The following is a 27,733-nucleotide window of genomic DNA, read 5'->3' as shown; positions in this document are numbered from 1 at the left end:
AAGAAATGATACAACTGAAGGTGGAGTGACTGCAATTTTCTAAACTATATTAATGAAATCTCCTTTTATATATATGAAAACATTAAGACAAATAAAGCTGTTTGATATGGACAACACACACAGGAATCTACCCACTCCTGGTAAAATGGCAAAAAAAAAAAATTAAAAATAAATAAATAAATATTAAAAAATATAATATAAAAATAATAAAGAAAATTAAACCAACATTTTCCATTCTCAGTGTGAAAATGTATAAAAATGAAGTATAAAACAATTTAGAAACATTTTTCTGGCAAAAAAAGGTACATTAACCTGGTTACCTACCCCTAAACTAATAATCTGATGAAGCAGCTTTTGATTTTATTATGTCACTCAGTGTTTTTGGGGTATCGGTTAGAGATGTCTTGACTTTAGATATTAGATATTTTCTCGCTCTTTCTTGCAAAAACATTTTAAATCAATCAGATTTTTTGCAGCCATCTCCTATGCATGGCTCGCTTCAGCTCACCTTACACAATTTTCGCTGGACTCAAGCCTGGCCTCTGGCTAGCTCATTCAACAACATTGATCTTCTTTTAGTTAAGCCATCGCTTTGCTGATTTGGTTTAAAATCAACTATCCGTGCCACACATACATTACAGCACAGTGGAACCCTTTCCTTTCCATATCGCAGCTGAGGAAGTTGGGGTTAGAGCGCAGGGGCAGCTATGATACAGCACCCCTGGAGCAGAAAGGGTTAAGGGCCTTGCTCAATTGCCCAACAGTGGAGCTTGAACCCTAACCATTTGATCCACCACTGTCCCAAAAAACAAAGCCATGAAGCATGATGCTGCCACCACCAGTATATTACAAATACACACTATACTAAGTTCATCAAAAATATACCAATTTGGACCATTTGGACATCCATAGCCATTCCCTATTTCTTGTCAATAGATCAAATGGTAAGATGCAGGGCTGGGCGATCTTATAAAATATCAATATTGTGCTAAAATTATGCCACAATAAGCTTGTGGATATTGTGATATTCATCCAAACATCCATCCGACCAATACTCTGCTGATCCTTCTGGGTCGCAAGGCATCTGGAGTCTGTCCCAGGAGACTCAGGGCACATGGCACACACTGGACAGGATGCCAGAATTTCACAGGGCAAATTAGAGGAGATGTGGTAGCTTAGTCGCTAAGGTGTTTGACTACTGATTGGAAGGTTCTCAGTTTGAATCCCAAGTCTGCTAAGGCCCTTAACCTTCAATTGCTCTGTTGTATAAAATGAGATAAGTCACTCTGATAAAAAGGGCGTCTGCTAAATACCAGACGTAAAATTGTGCACACATTCATACACACACCCATTCATACACTATAGACAGCTTAGAGATGCCAATCAGGCCACAACACATGTCTTTGGAATGGGGAAGAAAACCAGAGACACAGAGAGAACATACAATCTCCACACACGTCAGAGGCAGGAATCGAACCCCTGACCCTGGAAGTGTGACGCAAACATGCTAACCACCAAAAGTAATACTACATGCATCTTCAACTTGAAGCACTTTCAGCTTTTCAGTGTTGAATATAATTTGCACATTTCAAATCTGAAGAGAATGGCAACAATCATTGCAATCTTGAAAAATAAAATATTACATCTCAAAATATTACTACAAGGTGGCCAAGAGTTCATTTGTTCCTGATATCTTGACACAGAGGAGACAAAAACAGACAAATGCTTCTCATTCTTTTCATTCAAGCTTTCAAAGACGTCTCTAAATAAAACATGGCCGGATTCTTTAAATGTCAATAGTGACGTCTCCTCCTCTACGTCTAAGGGCTGCTGAGGGACCTTTCTGTCCGTTTTGCTCTGTTGTTACCTGTTTAAAAAGGTTTTGAAGAATGGAAAAGTAACTGAATCAATAAATAAGGTATTGTGTAGTCGATGCAGCAGCCCACCCAGGTTTGTACTTTCCATACTCGAATACAAAAAGCAGCTTGATCGACGCCGGTCTCATTGTTGGTTATTTGTGGCTGAGGCTAATGAAGCGGAGAACAAAGAACTACTTTTTCGAGGACCACTTTCCTCTGGAAGTCGACTCGTCACCGCACTGGGACGCATGCCACAGCTTCCTGTTTATTACACTTCACTCAACAGGACATAATGTGACCCTGTAATCACCGAGCAAACACAGGTGAACAAAATGTTATGACGTGGCAAATTCCTGTTGATAACGATCTGTGTGTTCACATGCTGACAACATAATGATGAGCTAATGGCTTTAGGAGATGAAGCATAACCTTAAAAGGAGTCCTTGCTTCATTTTAACTCTGAGAGAGCGATGCAGCAGCGGGATGATCTCGTCCATATCAAAGACAAGTCCAGAAAAAGTCCGGCTTCTAGGTATGATTTTGGAAAAAACTATAGATACTGAACATCACATAACATCCTCCTCTACTGTATACTCCTATATATATATATATATATATATATATATATATATATATATATATATATATATATATATATATATATATATATGTTTAATTAAAATGCTTGCTAGTGAGTAGAGAAGCTGATTCTGGAGAAGTCTACGTACATAAAGAGCTTGCAAAGAGCAAGTGTGTGTTTCCGACAGATGTTAACAGAACTATTTAAAGGCGAGGAACGGATGTATAAAGGAGATCTATAAACCACATGTGGTGACATTTCCACCATAGTAGTGCTGGGAGTAAGTCTGCCACTTGACATCCTCTGACCTAAATAGTACTAATTTTTTAACTGTGAACGCTGAGGTAATTTTTAGGAATAGAAAAAAAAAGTTGTTTCTCACACACACAGATCAATGACATCAAGTGAATTTATTTTTAAAGTAAAGCTACCACAGCTTCTGCATTTTATAGTCATGTGTTTAAAGCTAGGGCTAAGCACGTTGGCTTCGTGGTTACCTCACAGCAAGAAGGTCCTGGGATCGAACCTGCGTGGGTGTACTCTGGTTTCCTCCCACAGTCCAAAAACATGTACATTAGGTTGATTGGTAATTCTAAATTGTCCATAGGAGTGAGTGTGTGGTTGTCTGTCTATATGTGGCCCTGTGATGGACTAGCAGCCTGTCCAGGGTGTACCCCTGCCTTTTGCCCAATGTGTGCCTCCAGCTCCCTAATTAGGAATAAAGGGGGTATAGACAATGGATTGGTGAATGTTTAAAGCTACAGTGCTATCAAGTTGGTGCCTAACGAACTTTGTAAGGGTGGAGGAACATAAAACAATGCATTAATTTAATCTTATTTATATTGATAAGAATTGAAACTTGATTCGGCATACAAAGCATCTTCAGCATACAAACAAACTCAAAGTGAACACCGGCTAAGTTGCACAGAGTTTAGCATCAGTGGAATCCAAGCAAAGCCAACCGAAGTGAGTTCACGAATTTTATGATTTTTTTTATTTTTCCAGTCAACGAAAATGTTTTCAAAAGAGTCAACCCATGATACCAGCGCTGCCTTCGTCATGTTTTCAAAAGCTAGGTGATTTTTCAGGCGCTTTTTTGTTGACAGATTGGTGGCGTTCTATTTTTAGCCCACAGCTTGGTGGCACGACTTCCTGTGAGGAGCCTTGACATGGAATGCTTGGCCTGGGTCAGTTCTTTGTAAGCAGCCATGCAGTTTACATACGCTTCGTATTGGTCATATTTTTGGGTGGCTGGAATGGATTATCTGCGTTTACATTATTTCTTGGGGGGAAATTTGTTTTGCAATACACATTTTCACCTTAAGAACCCGCAACCAGAACGAATTAAATTTTTATACTGTGGTTCCACTGTATAACGAAAATTTACTTATTTCAGCTGACAAGCCCTGACCTAAATAGTACACTTAGTCCATAATAATACTCTCTCTTTATATCTCTTTATCTCTCTCCCTCTCTCTTATACACACACACACACACACACATACACAGATCGACATTAGCATGACTCATAGTTGAAAAAAAATCACTGCATTATTGATCGGTGTCACATTCACTCTTTGAGACTCTGACAGGAACATTATTCAAATCTCTAATCTGCTGTCCAGACTCCAGTTAATTCATAACAGTTTAAACCTACAGACTTGATCTTTAGCACTCGAGCACAAAACACAGAGAGTGACCTTAATGACCACGGAACAAGACAATCAATATTTTTGCGAGACAGACTTCCACACAGTCATTACAGGACAGGAGAGGGGTCAAAGGCAAGCTTCAGGGAGCTGAGAGGAAACTAAAATTCCTACAGGAAACCCTGAGATCATGTAAAAGCTGAGTAAAGGAGCAAACCTCAAACCCTGGAGATGTTGGACTACTGCGCCACCAAGCCACAAAAATTCATCAGATACCTATGCTAGGTGGTGGTAACTACCCATCAGACGGCTGTGCTAGGGTAGTGTAACTACCCATCAGACGGCTATGCTAGGGTAGGGTAACTACCCATCAGACGGCTATGCTAGGGTAGGGTAACTACACATCAGCTGGCTATGCTAGCTTAGCTAACAATGCATCAGATACCTATGATAGGTGGTGGTAACTACCCATCAGATGGCTATGCTAGGGTAGGGTAACTACCCATCAGATGACTGTGCTAGTCTACGGAAACTACCCACTGTGATAGATATATGCTAGTTTAAGGTAACTACTCATTGTGATAGCTATGCTTGTTTATGGTAATGACCCATCAGATGGCTATGCTAGTCAGCGGGAACTACCCATCAGATGGCTATGCTAGTTTATGGTAACTACCCATCAGATGGCTATGCTAGTTTATGGTAACTACCCATCAGATGGCTTTGCTAGTTTACGGTAACTACCCATCAGATGGCTATGCTAATTTATGGTAACTACCCATCAGATGGCTATGCTAGTTTACAGTAACTACCCATCAGTATACCCATCAGCAATTACCCACTGTAAATTTCCCAGGGGTATGAATAAAGTATCTATCTATCTATCTATCTATCTATCTATCTATCTATCTATCTATCTATCTATCTATCTATCTATCTATCTAACAGTTCATCCAACCCTCCACCCATCTATCTATCTATCCATCTATCTATCTATGCATGGTAGTTTACGGTAATTACCCACCAGATACCTATGCTAGTTTACGCTAACTACCCATGCTGTGGATCTTCTGGGACTTCTGGATACTGTGAAAATGTTGAGCAATAGTGTACTGCTGTTATTTTTTTTAATGCTAAATTCACATGGAGCATGCGTTTGGCCCACATGCCACATCACTTCCTTCTATATAGCTTAACTTTGTGGACTACTAAGTATGCATGAGATAGGTTTCTACTTGTAAACTTCATGCTCTTTATGCTATTATGAGTTCTGCTGCCTAGTGTGTAAAACTATGTGAAGCTCAGAAAGAAATTTCAACAGAAATATCACAACCACAGAAAAGCAAAAATCATCCAAGACAATGAAATTCTGTTTCCTGCCTCGGAGCAATACAATAAACGCCTCAATTTGTGGAGTTCAACTAGTTAAACAGCAGCCTAAAGCAATTAATGGACCGGACTTAGGACTTGGCATCATATCACATCCTCCTGTGTTTAACTCAGGCGGTGTACACCATATATACACAGATATCCCAAAATAGAAAAATCACACGGGAAGTCTCCGCCCACTAACTCCAACTCGGAGACGGACAAAACTGGCACTGCTGTATCGAAGCCTGAGTTTAAGAAGGCCAAACTGCTTACACAGACAAAATATGCTGAAGTCAGAAGAAGTGAATGCTCTGAGCATTTTGGGAGTGAAAGGTTTTTTTCCAATTAGCACAAAGCAATCAGTAAAAGCTTTATTGAACTGGCACCAAATATCCCCCAAAGGACTAGGCTCATGGAAAAGCACAATCCATAACAGTTCACTTGAAATTCAATTCAACCTCATTACTGGGACTTGTGTGTCTGGATCAGGGTGGAGTCTATGGTATACAGGGATGAGCAGGAAAAGTAGATTTTGATTTTATTTATTTATTTTTTGGTAACCTTGTACGTTCAAGGATTTCCGCAACTGTGAGGCTTTTTCTTTGAACACTTCGTTATTGTTGGAATGAGCAACTAAAAATAAGTGGAAAAGGCATTACATCAACATTACGTCAATTTTACAACATGAAAAATCTTTTTAGATGCTTAAAAAAGAAGAAGAGGAATAAACTTATCAAATAGAACTTTTTGCACAGAATACAATGCAAAGTGTTTTTGAGAAATACAATACAAAGACAAATTACAAGAAAAAAAAAGAAAAAAGAAAAAGAGAAAAGAAAAGTGTATTTAATAAAAGAACAACTTAAAATGAGAATGAAACAATATATATAAAATGCATTTAGTATTTACAAATAAATCCACATATAAAAATAAAAAAATATATAAAATATAAATATAAAATAATTTTATTTATTAAATATTTATAATAATAAATAAAAACAAACTAATTAATTAATTAATTAAAATTAAACTTAAATAAAATAAATAAATAAAATAAAGAGTCAATACAGGACACAGATTTAGATTAAAAAATTACTGACTTGAGCATCTCTTGTTCATATCAGTGTCTAGAAGCCATCACTACAAATCTATTCTGCATTTCCTTTCGCTACATATTTCCCTTCTGCAAAAAAATGAATGCAAAATCTCCTTTAAGAAATGTGAAAGTCAGAAACCAGGTCCAGGTCCAGCTCACCAGCACCACGCTGTCACAACTCGGCCTGGGAGCGTTTCAAGGTCAGCCTCGGCGTCTACCATCCACCAAGCCATCAATTATTGAACTGTGGGCAGGTCACAGGCTCGAGTAAAACTCTCTCTCTCTTTCTCTCTCTGTATCATGCTCGCACTCTCCCTCTTTCCCTCAGTGTCGATTCCATTTCTCTTCTCTCTGCTGATTTCTGTGTGCTTGTCATGGCAGAGATAGCTCTGAGTAATGGCACTGATAGATCCAGAGCTCGGATCTGACTAAAGGACGAGCGGGAAAAGACATCCTGGTGTGCGTTAGGGGGGTTGCAAGAACATAAGCTGTACATCGTAGTGTTGGAAAAACAGCTTGTGCACTCAGCTAGTGCCCTGCATGGAGTGCATACTATTCGTGATCAGCCACATCATACAGTGTTTGTTTTTATATGCATTTTATATGCATCTATCCATTTCTTTACTGCTTATCTGACACAGGGTCAAACAGAGCCTGACGTCCATCCTAGGGGACTTAGGGCATGGGGCTTGTTGGATGCGGTGCCAACGCATCACAAGGCACAATCAGACACACACACACACACACACACACACACCGAACAGAGATGTCAATTAGCCTACAAAGCATATCTTTGTACTGGAGGAGGAAGTGTCCTGAAGTGTTTAGTAACTAAATGCCCATAATCGTTGGAGGACAGCTGTGGTGTTAAGGAGTTAAAATACTGCATTTAGTGCATTTTTGGCTGGGGTTGAATGTTGCACTTGCATTAAAACAGCTGTAAGAGAACAGTTCACCATCCACTTCTTCTTCTTTTAAGTCAATAAGAAACAAATGCAGCTTGTAGTGTTTCAGAAACCGCAAATTCATGGTGTTATAAAAATAAAATAAAATAAATAAAATAAAATATAAAAGACTGACACTGGAGACTCCTTCCATAAAGTTCGACAAAAATCTCCTTTCAGATCACTTCATCAAGGCAATGTCACTTTTTCCTGTGACACTGGGTGTACGGTCATTTCTTTAGCAAAACATAATAGATGGGTTGAGAAAAGCAAAAAAAGTCAGCAATCAACCCGAGAACAATTCATCAAGACGTCCCAGAATGATCTGATTTATGGCAAAAAATCCCCTCAGTATATACTATACTATATATACACTGATGCTCCTCCCATATTTTTCTATATTCTATATTCCATTGTGTTCAGATTTGAGCTTTTTCATTTCCCATGGTCTCTGGTTTTCTCAGTTTTCGGCAACCATTAAGTTTCAGGCTTTAGGCCTCTTGTTTTCAGTTTCAGGCCTCTTGTTTTCCCAATATTTTCATTCCCATCAGCCAATTACATGTTTTAATTCGATTGGACTTTTAATTTAACTTGTATATAACTTTTATGTTGCACATATAAGAACCAGTGTATAAAAAAACAAAAAACACACCATCTGACCAATCAGAATGAAGAATGTAAAAGCACTGGGGTAGAAGTTTCATTCATTACATAGGAGTGTACTTACAGCAGAAATAAGCAGTCAGCTGAAACCCAGCTCAATGTTTCAATTTACTTGCATCCCTTTAAGCCCTGAAGGTAGATGCATTTAAGGGCAAAAAAAACCCTTCCTACATGCTACAACACAACCTTTTTCCTTGCTTACATATATTATAAATGATTTTTTTTATTAAAAACGTAATTAAACCTTGCAGAAGCAGAAGATCTCAGGCATTCCCATATGAGCGTAAGTGCTCCTGCACAGTCGCTGACAGATCAATGATCCAATCAGAGAAATCAGCTGAGAGAGAATTGCTCTCCTTCCTCTACTGCAACTCAACACTACAGCTCCATTTTTACTCACAGACACAACAAGGAACAAGATCTGTGTACACACACACACAACTTCAGGATTATTCCATTACAGTCCCCAGTGACAGAGTTGTTATCATCTCTGGGTGTAGAGTAATGAGACAGGGGAAGATCATGGCTAAATTTCTCTCTCTCTCTGTCTCTGTCTCTGTCTCTCTCTCTCTCTCTCTCTCTCTCTCTCTCTCTCTCTCTCTCACTGCACCTGTGAACATTACTGCTTTAAATAAACCAATAAATCCCGGCATCGTCAGGAACGCTGCGGCTGGCACAACATGTCGATCTTTTAATGCCTTCGAATCTGATTGTGACGGTCAGCAGTGTTATTACTTTGGGACCGGTCTTATCATTAATGTAGTATTTTGTTGGATTATGAGATGCAGTTAAGTTCGGTGTGATTACACTTAATTGTGAATTCACTGGATGACATGAAGACACTATCTTTCACACCACTTATAGTGACCGAGTTCTCAAACCTGTTTACAGTGGAACCTCAGCATATGAATGCCCTCCTTTATGGATTTTTCGCCTTAAGAATTGAAATTTTGCAAGAAGTTCGCATCGGCATACAAAGCATTTTCAACATACGAACGAACCGAACCGAACGCCGGCTCACGTAACATAACATCACGTAAATGTTAAGTTGCACATAACATCACGTAAAACTTTGCATCAGTGGAAAGCCAAGCAAAGCGAGTTTACGAATTTGTTTCCAGTCAGCCTTTGTTATGCGTTCAAAAGCTAGGTGATTTTTCGGGGTTTTTTTGGTTAACAAATTGGTGGCGTGGGTGGTTTGTTCTATTTTTAGCCCAAGCTTGGTGGTACAACTTCCTGTGAGGACCCTCGACATGGAATGATTGGCTTGGGTCAGTTCTTTGTGAGCAGCCATACAGTTTATATACGCTTCGTACTGGGAATATTGGTCATATTTTTGGGTGGCTGGAACGGATTGTCTGTATTTGCACTAATTCTTATGGGAAAATTCATGGCAATACAAATTTTCACCCTCAAGAACTCGCCTCCAGAATGAATTAAATTTATATGCTGAGGTTCCACTTTGGACCATTACAGGGTTGGGGAAGCCTGGGGTTTATCCTGGGGAACTCAGGGCAGAAGTCGGGGCACTTGGACGTGGTGCCAACCCAAAGCAGGGCACAATCACAGACACATACACACACTACAGACAATCCAGAGGTGCCATTAAGCCTACAGTGCATGTTTTTTAGACTAAAAGAGGAAACTGGAGAACCCAGAGAAAACCCCAAAGCATGGAGAGAACATGTAAACTCCACACAAACCCCTGAGCCCTGGAGGTACGAGGCGCTACCCACTAGGCCGTATCACACCATCGCTCCGTGGATCAAGTTTGGTCTAAAAGGGTAAGAGAGGACTGAATAAGAGCTGTGAAAAATTAGCCACAATTCTATACACAACACTAAAAAACATTGCACAGCTCAACACTTTTATTTACATCCATAGACAAGTGATCATTATGTCTTTGGAAGGATGCACCAATAGTACAATGGAGAAAGACACAGAGAGAGAGAGGGAGAGAGAGAGAGAGAGAGAGATACTGCTTACTATGTACATCTTGCTCTTTCCTCTTCGAAACCCAGAGCAGGAAGTGCTGAACCACACAAACTTCCAAACCTTCACTAACAATGGAGCACCTTGAACTGCAGAAGTGTCACGAGACGGTCAGCCCGTAAAACACCCTCGCTCTGAGCGGCTAGAGGGAAAAAAGCTGAAAGCAAAGAAATGTTTACCAAAGCGAATACAGAAACCTCAGATACTGAGATTTCCAGTGAGTAGGAAAAAACACAAAAGAATTTTATTCCTCAATTAAATTACTACCAGCTACAGCCTTCCAACCTGGCGCCTGGATCTTGGGGCACTAAACCGTCTAGTGGGAATTGAGTAAATGATGTAAAATATATGATCAGACTACAGGAGGGCAAATAAACAAGACAGCAGGAGTAAGAGGAATATAGTTTGTAGTAAATTGGCTTTGGATAAGTTTATACAAAAAAAATATTCCAAATTGTTCATCCTGCTGGACACTATTACAGCTATTACTGTAATAATAGTTAATATAATAATAATCAATAACCAACCTGTAGATGACCATCCACCGAAATTCAGGGGATTAGTCAAAGACACAAATTAATTTAACAGGTTCACAAGAACTGGGACAAATACTTCAATCTACAAAAAGAAATAAGATTTTTAATACACCTCCAAATTATCCAATTACGCCAGGCTTGTTGGATTATTTCAGAATGAACTGATCTGTTGGGATTTTCAGGCACAACTGTCTCTAGAGGTTATAAAGAATGATGGAAAGAGGACAGAGGAGACTGGATAAAGCTTTACAACCATAAAGTGTTGGCTCAAGTGGTTAAGGCTCTGGGTCATGGGTTAAGGCTCTGTGTCGTTGACAGGAAGATCGGGGGTTCAAGCCCCAGCACTGCCAAGTTGCCACTGTTGGGCCCTTGAGCAAGGCCCTTAACCCTCTCTGCTCCAGGGGCACTGTATCATGGCTGACCCTGCGCTCTGACCCCAGCCTCCAAGGTTGGGATATGCGAAGAGAGAATTTCACTGTGCTGTAATGTATATGTGACAAATAAAGTCTGTTTCTATTTCACATCCTGACTGAGTTGAGCTGCTGTTATTCCAGATGTTCTTTTAACATAAAAAAGACTGAATACACGTGATCCAGTTGTTTAGAATGTATTCTAGACGTAAATTCAGCAGACAAAATGCAAACAAAAAACTACCTATAGAAATGCTAGCTGTTTTATAGATTTCAGCATTCTTTTTAATGCATAAGACAGAGTGAAGCAAGTTATGGAAATAACATGGCCCATAATGTAGGCCATAGCTTGTGGTGTGCTAAAATATATATCTTCCTGCACGACATTCGCTTACACGAGTGTAGAGCTTGTAGAAACAGACTTTGTCTGCTAAAAAAAGAAACAGTGCTAGTGTGCTAGTTGCAAACAGCTGCTGCAGTCAAAGTAATCGAACAGACGCCCAGGGCAGGTTCTTACTGCTCTGCTGTAATAAACCACTGGATTCATAAAGGCTTGTGATTCGTTAGTCAGTACAGCTCTGGCTTTCCCTCTCAGTCTCTATACGGCACACACAATTGACTGAAAATCGCCATAAGATGCTTGCTGAATTGACTTGCATACATTGGTTCCATGTGATTGAACTGGGTAACAATGCAATTAGTTCTCGTACATCCAACATGATATGAGCGTGGACTTCCACCACACGTTTTAAAGCTCCGAGTTGTTGATCGGACGATCGTGGTTCAAGCCCCAGCACCGGTAAGCTGCCATTGTTGGGTCCTTGAGCAAGGCCCTTACCCCTCACTGCTCCAGGGGGGCGTGTATCATGGCAGACACTGCGGATTAGTTGTAGATCCAATCCACATCGAGATTTCACAGTTGTTAGGTAAGTGGTAAGACTCTACATCATTCAGTCTACTCATTAAGAAAATTGTCTTAATTGAGCTTATTATAAATCAATGAATCCCTTCGTATTGAGAAACGTCATATATTTAGGTAAACTACATGCGATATTTCATTCTTAAATATTCCTCTTTCCCTCTGTTGAAGATTTCATGTCCAGGTCTCTTAGGAAATTTGTTGACACTCATTTTAAGCCTGTAGATAAGCGCATATGAGTGAGCCATGATGGACAGTACTGTAGACAGTTGGGTTAACGTTTAACATGGAAAACTCCCCACACACTGGAGCTCTGCCATAGTCAAACAAGTTCGAAGTCCATGCAAAGGAACAACATGACTCATATCAGACCTAATCAAACACCAGTATTATACGGTCAGGGTGTAGCAATAAATCGTAACAAGATGCATATGACGATGCAAAAATCTGACCATGTGCATCATGACTAGAGGTCTTAAACTGCACAAAAATCTGCGCTTGTGAAAACCTGAAAGCTCTGAAATGCAATGACCAACACTATGCTATAGCGGTTAAAAACAGCTCTTTAAACTGCTTTTACCATCACTGTGCCTATGCGATTTACGCTGCCTGAGAAAGAGGTGTTGGAAATCGGGCATTTTAGCCGACTTTGGAGCTCAATTTCTGCTTTTCAGTTCATTTTCCAAGTCCTCCGGTCAGATACTTTGCTATTGAATCAAAATCTTGAGAGAATTGATTGATGAATTAATTTACCATATTGTCCCGAATATAAGACGTCCCTGATTATAAGACGACCCTCCATTTTCAAAGTGTACCTTTTGGAAAAATGCATTTCGAAGACCAACTCTTGTCTTTTATAAAGAAAATGCTTTAATTTGAAAATAATTTTCATCTGGCATAACATATAACCTGCAGTCCATTTGGATTTAATAACAGTTAGGCTGTGCATCTCACTGTGAAAAAATACATAGTCTACCAATATTTCATGAACAGTAGAAGTCTGCCTCAGGGAGAAAAATAACAGGCATGACTGGAAAGTGTAATTAATAACAGTGCAATAAACATACTGCAACAAACAGTACAGCAATAATCAGAAGTGCAACGAACTGTTTTATCTTACCAAACTTGGCTCCTCAAATCATGTCATTTCTGTCAGTCAGTCTATTCCACAAGCTCAGTCTCCATCCAGCCTTTTGTTCTGAGCACGAACGAAAATTTCAGCGGGTATTGCCTCTTTGGGTACCGTCTTGCGCTTTAAAATCACGTACGGGGGAAGTTTGGTCCCGTCAGCACGCTAGCATGACTTGACATGACATTGCAGGTGTATTGACGTGTAAAAGTCTAGAGCTCGAATATAGGACGACATTGTTTACTGAGATGCATTTCCACAAAAAAAAATATCGTCTTATATTCGGAACAATACGGTACTTGTTTATTTTAAAAACATGGTGAATGTGTAGTGCATATTGATTTGACAGACACAAAATGCAGGCAGTTTTTGCACAGAAATTTCTTGCACAGAAAATTTCTTTCAGTAATTTTTAATCAATTTTATCAAACTTTTGTTCTGAGAAATTTCTGAGAATTGAATTAAATTTCTGTATCTTAAATCAAATTGAATCATGACTGCACTGTATCAATACAGCATCACCTATAAGAGTAAAGCATCCAGCTGAACTCCGCTTACAAGCATCTCTGTTCCTTTAGTCTCAGAAGCTCCTCACTACTAGTTTCCACAATAACTACAAAGCCACACTTATGACATGTTAAATCTGTGAATGGTTTAGGATCAGTGTGTCTTTCTGATCTCATGAAGCAGTAAAACCCATGACACTTATGACTACAAAGTGAAGACATTTAAAGCTGTGAATGTTGTAGCTCGCTCAGAACTTGAACTTTTGAAGCACCAAAGCACATCCTAAACATCCTCACTGAGCTGAGGTAGGCCTCTGTTATTCCAGATGATCGGTCACACCTGAAGCCATTATGAATACAAAGAATCTTTCAGCAACCTTTTTCCCCCTCTAAGAGGGCATGACACAGAAAGAGCTGTTGTGAATAATAAATTTGATGAAATGCAGTTTCTCTACCTTAGGAGATCCTTGGAGATGTTTCCTTCCTTTTGAAACAACCTCTTCAAGAAGAAAGATTGCCGGTCTTGAAACTCACAAAGCAGTTACAATTTCAGCTCTTACTAAATGCTTTATCTTAAAAGTACTTTTAAGTAAGGCTTGGAATCTAGGGGTGGTGGTAGCTCAAGTGGTTAAAGCTCTGGGTTGTTGATTGTAAGGTCTGGGTTCACTGCCAATCTGCCACTGTTGGGTCCCTAAGCAAGGCCCTTAACCTGCTCTGCTCCAGGGTCACTGCATCATGTCTGACCCTGTGCTCTGACACCGCCATCCAAAGCTGAGATATGGGAAGAAAGACGTTCACTGTGCAGTAATGCAAGTGTGACAAAATAAAGTTTTCTTGTTCTTTAGTGGTTTCTAAGTTTATTTGAGATGTCTGGTTGCAATCCAATTTCTATCATTTCTCCTGCAAGGAAACATTTCCCAAAATGATTACAACACGACTTTTCTTTAAGTGTACTTTCACATATGCATTGTTTAGAGAGTTTGAACTGAACCCTGATGCAGTTTCAGTGATTTATGTGGGAAGGTAAGAACACAGCAACTACAAGTCAAGAAAACAAAGAAAATGCTTCTGTGGGTTGCATACAGCATTTCTTTTAGATGTAGATGTAGAAGCGCTCTTAAATGTTTGGACCAAGAAACAAAAAGAGACAATACTTGCCGGATGTGATCCGCACATCTAGTTTGTTTTAAGTTGATCTAATCATCTGCTTAATATTTGCACATTTTCTTCTTTTGTTGCTGCTGTAACATAGAAAAAATTCCCCACTGTGGGATGAATAAAGTTTTATCTTATCATTTATTTCCTACTGAGCTCTATTCATTCTGAATGAATGAAAGTGTTTAAAGAGTATGAATTCAGTCCTACACACCCCTTAGGCAAAAACTGTTTTGTGTTTTAGGTTCATTCAATTATGTGGCATGTTCAAGCAAGCCAAATCAATTAAGAAACGAAACCAAAAGTAGAAATTTTGCTCGTCCTCAGACTCAGTAAAGGGTCTAAGAGTTGTTAAAGAACCCTTCTTGCCAGTTCACTGGTGTTCCATTTGACTTATCGGACATTTTCGATCAGTACAAACAAAGGAATTATTTTATGGCCGCAGGTCTGATATAAAATGAGTCAGGACACTTTTGGCGTTCAGAGTGAGACGTGTGTTTTTCACTCTGTTGGATAACCTTACACAGAATTTTAGTGGTTGAAAGTAACGCCTTCACATTTTAGATACTCAAGAACAAGCACTTGGGGCATCTCAGGGGTTTCATATCATCATATACTTAAAAATCTCTACGAATGTCTACGAATATAGACATTGCCCCTAGCTAGCTAGGTAAAAACATGGAATTATATATTAAACTACAAAGCCCTGAGTGTCTACTGTTATGAGAGCCATTAAGCACCACAGTAGAGTGTGACATGACAAAGAAACACAATGCTGCACATGGACACAAAACAGGAGGAAATTCTATTTTTGGCACTTGGTAAAAGATTGTAGATGGACTATTAGGAAAAGCACTGAGCAAAAACAGAAAGCATCATCCACTGAACCATTTTCAACTGAATGATTGAATCAAGAAGAAAAAAAAAAACAAAATGGAATAACGAATGAAGGTCTGGCGTCTTTTCTTTTCAACCACAGTGTCTGTTAGATGATGTATCTGTGAAACTGAAAGAGAAAAAGAAACGTCTGTATAATAATGCCACTGTCATCATCTCCGTTCTCCTTCTGCATTTTTCCCCTGATCACCGTCGTCGTTCCCTGTTTGTTCAATCTCATCGCTTAGCCCCTCTGGGTGCACTTGATCAACTCGCGTTCATTGACATGAAGTGTACTCGGAGTGTGCGGGTGTGTAGAAACAGAAACAGCCAGCAGATTTCCGTGCATACTGCTGAGCTCAGTCTTAAAAGAGGAAGGTGGCAGGAAGAACAAAGGCACATGACTATGTGTATTCGCCGGTGTGTTTTTCCGTGTCCGTGATCGCTGCCGCCTTTGCTGGGCTAGTCAGGTGACATTTATGCTTAGATGCAGGATTGTTCTATGACAACTGTAGGCCTGCGCAAACACCTAGATTGGTTACAGCGAAATCAGGACAGAAAGGCTATAAATCAGTAAAATGCTGCCACAGTTAAGTATTTACCTAGAGGCACTGTATAATTAATCAGGAGTTGTGAGGCCTCATGAAAAAATTAACCTCCTTACACGAGGGATTTAACCAAATTCTCCAAAACACTCCTAGTAAGTCTTTCAGTGATGTAGTCAAGTTATGAAAACTGCTTTGAAACCATCAAATGATTTAATAAATATACAATGGTTACACACAACTGGTACAATAACAAAGAAAGAGAAACTGGGCTAGACTGATCTGGAGCTGAAAATGTGGGAGCATCCTGGCTATTCTTGCAATTAGACTGACCATAAGATGGGTTGTGCTGTTATAGGAAAATAATCCTTCTGATTCAAGAGCCCAAAGTGTCACATTACTGAGAAATTGGAAAATGCAAGCTCGTCCATTCTGAAGACTTTCCTGTGGTGGAAAACGTACTGATGTTACACAGCACAGACACCTGAGACTCTTCTCATGAATGGGATGAAAACACCTCCTAAAAGCTTTAGCATTTCAATTATTTGGATTCTTTATTTTTCCATATATATATACATGCTGAGATTTAAACAGCTTATAATGAATTAGGAAGAAATGAAGCAGTACTGGGTTCTTGGAGAAATCTTTCAAATACAAGCATGGACATGTCATTTTTACCAAAAACTCAAATTTGGATATTTTATATTCAACCCCAAACTTTTCCTATAAAGTCTTTATATACTCAGAATATAAAATGTTAATGTTTATAGCAAGCACGTAAGAGCAACGTCAAAGCATGCACAGGTCACCAACAAACCATTTAAATAGAAATCCACAATTTACATTGCCACACTCCTGGTCAGGGTTGTGGTGAATCCAAAGGCCTATCCTTGGAAACACTAAGTATGAGACAAGACTACACCCTTGATAGGACACCAGTCTATGGCAGGATACCGTTCACACACTCAGTCACACCTAGAGGCAGTTCTATGGCCTTTGCAGTGCTGCTGAACCCATTACTGACTTTCCATTTAAGTCTCTATATATTTCATATTTCTGATGTAACTGAATATAAATGAATATATAATGTATTAGAAATGCAAACTGACATATAGATCTTTTTCAGAAATCTTGCCAGAAAGGTTCACAAGGCAATCAGGTTGAGACTAGAGGCACGCATTGGGACTAGGATCCCGTGGAACAAAACTAAAAAGTAGCACAAGAGGAAGGTTTTTATTTCCATGCAGGACAAGCAAGCGACAATATGCGAAGCTTTCGAGAAAAACAAGGACCACACGGACTAACATGAACCATTAGTGACTATTCATTCATTCTACGTAACTGCCCGGTGAGAGTCATAGTGGTTTGAATTAGACTACAAGCTTGTTTATATTTTGGGAATTAGAACCAGCGTAATTCCTTAGAAATTAGCATGGGTGGATAAAAAGAAAACATCTCTAGTAGGAGTCAGATTTCACACATCATGGTAACACTACTGGCATTTTTACCTCTGGCTTTATTTTTATTTTGCCAGAGCTTAGAAAAACACCTAAATGGAAATCCCCAGTTTTTGGGACACTGCAGAATTAAATGATCCCTTTGCTTATTGAGAGACTGGTCAGGGGAACATTGAGGCTAGTCAGCCTAGATAATCCATCAAGTGGCTAATTACAGCAGCAAGCCTACTGCCATGAATGTCCCAGTGGGCACAGGAAAGTTGGTGCAATGGAGGGGAGGGGAATGGCGATCGAGGCATTTTCCTGATGGCCTTCATTCCATTCCGTTCCATTCGTTATTTGGAAAAGATGTAAAAAGGGCTTGAGAAGCCAGTACTGGCTCTGTGATGAGATATTTAAGCTATTAGAATCTTCTGGTCACTTGAACCACAGAACTTCTAAATGCCCACTGGCGTATTAGTACCATGGACTAACTATCTGAGCTGACCAGTCACCGATTACCAAAGGTACCAAGGTACTTTGATAAACACCTTCCCAACCCCACAGGGTTCATATGAGTGACACCACCAGCTTGTATATGGAAAAAATAAACATCTGCAACAACAGGAAGAAGAAGCCACCGTTGTGTCAAGCAGGTATAAATGTAATGTTTAATTCTGCAGAACATTTATTATATTTCCTCCTAGAAGGCCAGCCAGGAGGAGGAGGAGTCAACATTTCATGATGAGTTCACTCAGACGAGCCAAGACTAATATTTGAGATTTAAAGCAAATTTCGGTGCGCTTGTACCATATTGTGAAACAAACAACATGCTCAGATCGAACATTTCCTTCAAGACACAACCGAAACATTTCCTAGTGAGAGCGAGGTGCTTGAAAAGGCCAGAGCTACAGATGGTACTGCAGGGATTTGCTGCTGCCAGCGTCCCAGAGCCATAAATATGAATGTTGCTAAGAATAACCAGGATCTCACTAGGTAACCACAGGAAGATGAAAGCGCCGTTGAGTCAAGGAGGACCACCTCAGATCTGACACGACTTTCACTAGTATGTGGCCTGCATATAAATAGCTTGCATTTTCTTAATCACGCTTGAGAAAACATCTTGCGGCAGTGAGTTGGAAACGTGAGGTTACATCTGAAATTACAGTGCACTGAGATAGTGTGGGGTGAAAGGTAGGTATATCTGACTCCCGTTTTCTCTCCTCACTTTTTACCTAAATGCTCGGCATTAAACATTAAACCGGCGCATGCTTTCGAAGACTAGTACTAATGCAGAAGGGAGTACAATAGGAATGCTCTTATGCAACTGATCTTGCTTGGACTAAAGGACTACGGTCAGTGAGTCATGACATAAGAACTAAGATGTAAGAACAGTCTAAAGAGATTAGACTGAGAAATATATTTTTGTTGGTTAAAATCAATTGGATGTGTAAAGGATTTCTGGGAAATCATTCCATGAAGCGTTTAGCCAGAAAAGGAGGCAGGTTCGATCTTAGACACAAAGAAAGACACCTAGAAATAGGATATCCTCTGCTTCAGAAAAATCAGGAAATTTTTAACTTCGCCATGGCATTTCTTCCCAAAATGGCAAGTCATGTGACTAATATTCAGTCATTTTGGGAACAATGATAACAGCGCAACAGCTTTAAAGCATCATCTGGACAAGTATTTAAACATGTAATTTGTTTACTACAGAGGAGAGAGAGAGAGAGAGAGAGAGAGAGATCCTAAAGAACACTGACATAGCTAGAGGCGAGTTACATTGTCAATAAATTACAAAATGACATGGATTAGGACTACATTACGTTAGATAGTATAACAGCATGAATCAGTGCTGTAACCCACACACGTACAGCACAGATTACTCCATTCTCTAAGTAATTGGACTAAAATAGCAGCTTGCAAAACAACGCTCTACACAGTGGCGTGAATGAAACGAGAGTGAATGAAGCTAACTGCAACGCTCAGAACCTTGAAAACGTGTCCTGTCGTTTATTCTACTTTTATAGCACAGCACAGATCTGATTGGTTCTGGAACAGCAGCTCTGATTATTATTATTATTATTATTAGCTATTGTTATTATTACTATTATTATTATTATTATTATTATTAATGAACTCATTTGTGTATGATTTATACTAAACGACCAAATGTGGCTTAATCATCACATCACACCCACATGTAGAAGCACACAATTGTCTAGACTGTCTTGGTATACTATAGCACTGCATTTTTCCTTCACTGGAAATTAAACCTGTTCCAACATGTCAATGCCCCTGTGCAGATCCTGATCTCCATGAAGATTTGTGAAGGTTGGAGCGGAGGTGTCCTATACAGAGCCCTGACCTCAACCCCACTGAACACCTTCAGGATGAAGTGGCCTGCTGACTGAACCCCAGACCTCCTTACTTTATGTAGCTGGATGAACACAAATCCCCACAGCCATACTCCAATATCTAGTGGAAAGCCTTCCCAGAAGAGTGGCCCTTATTATAACATTAAAGAAGGAATAAGATGTTCAAGAAGCACATATAGGTGTGACCATCAGGTGTCCTCATACCTTTGTCCATAAGATGTCTAATTACGTAATAAGAAGCTTTTTACAAAATTAAGTCTAAATATAAATGTTGAAAAGTAGATCATTCATTAATCAATGAAAGAATGTTATTATCTCTCCATCACTCAGTGTTTATCCAATATAGAAAATGTCTGTAGTTTATTTACTTCTATGCAGTTTATTACACCATTTATTTAAGTAAGTTAACAGTAAAGATGTGTACACTGTACTGTATGCACTAATCAGGCATAACATTATGACCACCTACCAAATATGGTGTTGGACCTCCTTTTGCTGCCAAAACAGTCCTGACCCATCATGCACTGTGTATTCTGACACCTTTCTATCAGAACCGGCATTAACTTCTTCAGCAATCTGAGCAACAGTAGATCGCCTGTTGGTTCGGATCACACGGTCCAGCCTTCGCTCTCCACGTGCATCCATGAGCCTTGACTGCCCATGACCTGTCGCCGGTGCACCACTGTTCCATCCTTGGATCACTTTTGATAGATACTGACCACTGCAGACCGGGAACACCCCACAAGAGCTGCAATTTTGGAGACGCTCTGATCCAGTCGTCTAGCTATCACAATTTGGCCCTTCATCAAACTCACTCAAATCCTTACACTTGTCCATTTTTCCTGCTTCTAACATCAACTTTGAGGATTTTCACTTGCTGCCTAATATATCCCACTCAGGTGCCATGATGAGGAGATCATCAGTGTTCTTCACTTCACCTCTCACTGCTCATAATGTTATGCCTGATCGTTGTATATGCAGCGTTGGTCTCACACAGTCACTTTATGTATCTTCTAATAACCTGTAGATTTTAAGCATTGTCCACTTAAATGGCACATCCATCTGGTTTCTCAGTGGAACTTTAATGTACACAACATTGTTAAACAGACCAACAATCTCAGTTCCTCTTTAATACATTCTGCTGAAATCTTTCAGCCACTGAGAAGTGTTTAGAATGAGTGGAACTTAAAACTGATATTTTAGTAAGTTTCTGAGTTGTTTGTTATTCTAACACTAGCTGTAATAGGAAAATCTTTAGTGTCAGTATTCTAGAACAGTGCATGTGATTAGAGACATGATGTTAACATGTTTATTGAGTTGCACACACTGCAGCAAGTGGACACGCTGTGCCTTTTCTGAAGATGTACAGAAGTGTCATGACAAACGACCACAGGATACACACAGTAGCCATCTTGTGTATACGTAGCATGCATGTATTACTCTCCTCGAACAATAGCAGAAAATATATGGCTAATCAGTAGCAACATTTGGGCGATGGTGGCTCAAGCGGTTAAGGCTCTGGGTCGTTGACCGGAAGATCAGGGTTCAAGCCCCAGCACTGCCAAGCTGCCACTGTTGGGCCCTTGAGCAAGGCCCTTAACCCTCTCTGCTCCAGGGGCGTTGTATCATGGCTGACCCTGCGCTCTGACCCCAGCCTCCAAGGTTGGGATATGCGAAGAAAGAATTTCACTGTGCTGTAATGTATATGTGACAAATAAAGGCAACTTAACGTTCAATTTTCTTGCTTCTGAATATCTGAATGCTCCAAGCCTCATCTTACAAACACATAATAATGTTGTTTAAAGGTAACGTGGATGGTAAATGGCTCAGGCAGCAACAAACACAACCCAGTCCAGACTCAGGAAAAACCCCATCACTGATTATTTTCTTCTCAGAGCACTTCTGTAACAGTGAGAGTTGCTCTGGATATTGGAATTGAATTACATGTAGGTCAGGAATCTCCAACTCTGATATACACAGAGTCCACATCTGACTCACCTCATTAATGAGTGATGACCACACCGCTTCATTAACCGGATCAGGTGTGTAATAAACTCAGTGGGATGGACACTATCAAGATTTAAAGTCACGAATGCGCTCTTGTGACTCAGGGGCTGGTGTAGTTACTGTTTGTTATGTGAGCTAATACCTGACCTTTCACTGTTAACTGGGATCAAATAATAGGTGGCTACTAAAATAAACAGATACGGACATATGAAACGTTAGATACACACAATGCTGATTAAAATTATTGGCACCCTTCATGAAAATGATCAAAAAGTAAATATTTTAGAAAATTACATTTACATTAGACTTACAATTTACAAATAATAATAATAATAATAATAATAATAATAATACACCATCATCATATAGATTAATTTACTTACTTTTTAAATTGATCTAAATCTACAAAACATTGGCATCAAAATTATTGGCACTCTTATGGTTAATATTTTGTGATGACTCTAATTTTAATCTAATTTTAGAAAATTAAAAAAAAATATATATATATATATATATATACATATATATATATATACACACACACAAGCATCGTATAGATTTATTTACCTACTATTAACCGTATTTTACCAAACACTGACTTTACACACTAATGTACAAATACTATAATATTTAATTGTATCTAAAATAAAAAATGCGTATTAAATTACACACTTATTAGCGAATGATTTTAAAGTATACATTACATGATAATATATGAAAATAAATAAATTTAGGTAAAGAAATAAATAAAAAACATTAAAAATTTTTTTAAAAAAAGCGAATGGAGGGAAATGTATGAAACACGTGATTAAATAATTAAAAATAATGGCAAGCTGATGATAAGCTGACAATTATTGTGATTATATTATGATTAATACCTAAAAAGGGCTTACGTTTTATTAATATATATGTATTATTATAATATATATATATAAGTATTTTTATTTTAAAATAGTCCAGTACAGTTATTTTAATATAACTCTATAATATAAATATATTTTAATATATATTAATTTTTTTTTTATTAAAAATTATATATATATATATATATATATATATATATATATATATATATAATTTGTTTTATTTGGATAATTTAATTAAAACATAAATACATACATATATGTGTGTCTAAGCGCGCGACAGACAGTCATGGAGCTGTAATGAAGTGTTTCTATGTTTCTATGTTTCTATGGCCACATCATCAACATCACTCTGTGTGTGTGTGTGTGTGTGTGTGTGTGTGTTTACTCTTGGCTCTACCAACCACACATTACAGCTTTGTAGAGTTTTAATAAGAAGAAAGCCGAGTCCTACCAGGTGCAGTGTGAGTCCCCAGCCCAGAGCTCAGGTCCGAGAGGTCACTCAGCGCTTTGGCTATGCAAATCTCCCCTGTTTCTGCTCTCCGGTGTCAGTGAATCAAGCTCTCTGTCATTCCGGTCACCGCTCCGTAACCCCGCTTTATCTCCCTCACCAAAGTCCCGGAGCCGCTTACAGGATGTCACCGCACACTCCTACAATCCCCAAAGAGCGCTACTAAAGCCCCTGTTCTTAGCTGTCACATCTAAATACACACACGGACACGCAGCGATACCTGAACCTCCTTCTCTCACCGACATTTCCCTCCGCTCAGCCGCAGCACACTCATTTTATCTCTCCGACCCGTATTCGGGAAGATCCCGTCCCAAGCGCTGCGATTGGCTAACCCGTTTCCTCTTCCTGGACACGGATTGGCTGCTCACGATCAGCTCGCCGTGTACGTGCGTCTCAGCGAAGAAGGCGTGATAGTGCCAGCCAATCCATAGGCGCAGGAGGCGGGATCGGTCGCAATGCGGGTGCAAAAACGTAACGCGTCATCAGGTAGCCTTGCACCTGCGAAAACAGCAACGAACAACAAGCCAATGATACCTAGATGTTTTCAAAATAAAAGTTCGACATCCTTTTATTATGATATATTGTCTCCATCTGCTGGTTCAACATAGTGTCGGTCAATGGATGATTATGTAAGGAGTAAAATCCTTCGTGGTCTGCCGTTATAGGAAAATAGTAAGAAATACTATAAAGAAAAGAATAAACGACGGGCTGATATGAAGCGGCTCAGCTGAAAACTTGCCATAGTTAAAGCTGAATAGTTTTCCTTTAAAAGCACATCCTGGTGTGTTTTATTCCTCTTATTTGTCGCCATCTACCGGACATGTGATGAACTACATGGATGGAAATTGTCCTTGTCCTGAAACGTGCTTGTGTATCATCACACTGATCATTTAAACATGAAATAAAACATGACAGATGCTGTTAAAGGAGCATTATGTCAAATGAGGGTCGACTAATTTCCTATAAAAGCATGTCCAAAAGTTTTATTCCTCTTATACTACAGTAATTTGTTATGTACAAAAAAAAACGTATATATTAAAGATTGACATCTTTACTTTTGTCTATTTATACTTACTTTTCAGGTTATGGGCCATCTGTTAAACATGATAGTTCAGAAACAGTGTATTTGAAAAATGTGTAACACTAACACAAGCCTCTGTTGTTGTTGTTGTTGAACTGACTGGTGGTTATTTTAAAAATCTTAATTCTTAGAAATAAGTCCACCAGACCCCCTCTTTGTGGATTTGACATGGCAAATTTAATAAAGCATAACACTAAAACTGTCGTTCTAAAATAGGTGCATCGAGTAAATAAAAGCATCTTTAAAGGGAAAAAAGAGCTCGCCGCCGCCATCTGCTGGTGAACTTATGTAATTTACAGAAAGAGGTTCAGTAGAGATCGAATCAGTAAATGAATCTTTTCAAAAGAACCGAGTCACTCGGATGAATCGAAATGACAACCGACACTTTTAGTCAAAAAATAAAACTCTGTTATGGAAAAAAAATCCTTTAATATTTTAATATAACAAAATTCATAGATTATCACTTCCACTGCTTCAACATCTTTCTGGCATATACAGGTAAACCCAAGGTCTATCAATATTATAAACTTATAATAATAATAAAATAAAATAAAATAAAATAAAATAATAATTATATATTATATATTATATTATATTATTATTATTATTATTATTATTATTATTATTATTATTATATTTTTACCATTCATTTTATTTATTACTTCTCTAAAATTCATAGATTATCATTTCCATTTTAAATCAGCGGCACTGTTTTTGCCTGAAATCATCATCCAGTCCAGTTTGCTGGTCATATCCAGGACTAGAGCTACATATCTTGCTAATTGCTGAATCTATCACACATAAAACACTGTATTAATAACCATTTTAGCTAGGATTTGACTTGGAATCTATGCAAGTCTAACCTGGTGATAGCAAAGTAACCAGCTTAGCTTTTTTGCACATTAGCAATACTTACCTCAGCATGCTTTTGTACTGTTAGATGAAGATGAAGTTCATACCTCATTTAATTGATATATTTCCTTCTCCATCTCCAGCATATTAAAGCATTTCACTGAGGTATGGTCAAGGCACTCATCCTCACTAGGGCTTTTCACGGCTGAAAACTCTGGGTTATTCCAAACTCATACCTTACCCTGGATTAACAACAAATCCTGAGCGTTCTTATTCTACTTACTATTAAAGCTATTTAAATTTAGAGTAAACAGCTAAAAACAGACACAGGTCAAGTAAAGTATACTGTAACTATCTGCAGATGGTTCTTGTAGTATCCTGTAAAAAGTTAATAAGCAAACATGGACAAAGTTGTTGGTACCCTTCCATTAAAGAAAGAAAAACCCACAATGGTCACTGAAATAACTTAAACCTGACAAAAGTAATAAGAAATAAAAATGTACTGAAAATTGTTTAATGAAAATCAGACATTGCTTTGGAATTGTGGTTCAACCGAAGCATTGAAAAGAAAAAAAATCTAATGAAACTTGCCTAGACAAAAATGATGATACCCTTAATTTAATATTTTTGTTACATTTGCGATAAAAGGCTTTTTTATCTGTCTCGGAATAAAATAAATAAATAAATAAATAATGAATGAATGAATGAATGAATGAATGAAGCAAATATTACTTATTAAAATTAAAATTCATGGTCAGTATTCATTCAGTATTATGTTTTTGGACACCAAAAAACAGAGACAGTGAGTCAGACCTTCTCGTCCAACATCAGTGCCTGTCCTCATGAATGCATTTCTAGAGGAACGGTCAGAAATTCCCATAAACACTCTCCTAAACCTTGTGGCAAGCCTTCCCAGAAGAGTTGAAGCTGTTATAGCTGCAAAGTGCAGGCAAACCCCATATTACATTCATGTGCATTTAAAGGCAGACGTCCCAGTTTTGGCCTGGCTCGCAGTCTCCACTCTAATTCATCCCAAAGGTGTTCTATCAGGTTGAGGTCAGGATTGATTAATGAAAATCAGACATTGCTTTTGAATTGTGGTTCATCCAAAGCATTAAAAAGAAAAAAAACGAATGAAACTGGCCTGCACAAACATGATGGTACCCTTAATTTAATATTTTTGTTGCACAGCCAGGCAATCAGTGCAATAAAGCGATTTCTGAGATTAACTCTCAATGCACCTGTCCACAGGTATTTTGGCCCACTCCTTGTGAGCTGTCTCAGGTTTGAAGGGTGCCTTCTCCAGACTGCATGTTGCAGCTCCTCCCACAGATATTCAGTAGTTCAGTAGGATTTAGATCAGGGCTCACAGTTCAAAAGCAATGTCTGATTATCATTAGTCAATTTTCAGTACGTTTTATTTATTATTACTTTCATCAGTTTCAAGTTATTTCAGTGACCATTGTGGATTTTTCTTCCTTTAATGGAAAGCTACAGAGTGTGTACGTATATAATTATAGTATGAAATAAAACAAAATGATTCAGGACACAACTGTACAGGTTAAGGATTTTGCTCAGGGACTCTATCACGGCAGATTGGTGTTGCTGGGATTTAATCACTCAGATCTTCTGAGCTGTAACTCAAAGCCTTCAACATCTTACTAGCATATACAGGGAAACCCAAGGTCTGTTATTATCATTATCAACTTATTATAAGAATTATTTTACTCCTGCCATAAAAGGTTGCAACCAATGCAGAACTCTACCTGCCTAATCATCTAGCTGGAAACTGATAAAACAAGAATTTAGCTGTAAAATACTTGAAATCAGCAGATCTTTAGTTCTTTGGATCTAGAGAGAACAAGAAGAGGGAGATTTTTTTCTCTCTCACTCTCACTCACACACACACACACACACACACACCAACCAGACTCATTTCTCACCACAGATCTTCAGGAAGTCAGTCTGAGTGAAAGCTCTTGTTCCTGCAACACAGTAACACCCCTGACTAAACAGTATCAAGCAGCAATGAATGAACAAATAACTGAAAGCCTCGCTTGGACAATAACTCTGTAAATTATGATGTCATAACCCAGTAAAGTCACCTCAGTTTACTCTGTGTTTAATATGGCATGAACAGTCATTTGTGTAGCATGCAGCCCACATTTCTTCTGTGAATTCATTCTACATGAGTTCGATTTATTAAATCTTCTGCTCTTCGTTCTTCCACAGTGTTACGCAGGAGCTGCAGAGACAGATGCAAATAGAAAACCAGAACACTTTTAAAGGGAGAAACATGCAAATAGATTCAAATCAGCAGATAATTTTAAGGTCAGGAGATTGGTCAGGTGATGAAACTGTGCAAAAGGTACATT

The 27,733-nt window shown here is 38.7% G+C and overlaps 1 protein-coding gene across 4 annotated transcripts in view; it reads right to left on the bottom strand.

The window, feature by feature from the left end:
- The window catches only part of LOC131354259 (hyccin 2-like), a 74,916-nt gene extending 51,209 nt beyond the window's left edge, over window positions 1-23,707 (bottom strand). For 2 of the 4 annotated variants that reach the window (XM_058391682.1, XM_058391684.1), the window contains exon 1: window positions 23,369-23,706. The gene's annotated coding sequence lies outside the window, so the exon portion shown is untranslated. Of the gene's footprint in view, window positions 1-23,368 lie in introns of all 4 variants that reach the window. The other 2 variants (XM_058391686.1, XM_058391685.1) reach the window with 2 other exon arrangements.
- Window positions 23,708-27,733: the final 4,026 nt, after the last annotated feature.

This window comes from Hemibagrus wyckioides, linkage group LG06, assembly GCF_019097595.1.
Source record: "Hemibagrus wyckioides isolate EC202008001 linkage group LG06, SWU_Hwy_1.0, whole genome shotgun sequence".
NCBI lineage: Eukaryota > Metazoa > Chordata > Actinopteri > Siluriformes > Bagridae > Hemibagrus > Hemibagrus wyckioides.
The sequence above is the reverse complement of the archived record's forward strand: the minus strand, read 5'-3'. Positions and strand labels throughout refer to the sequence as shown.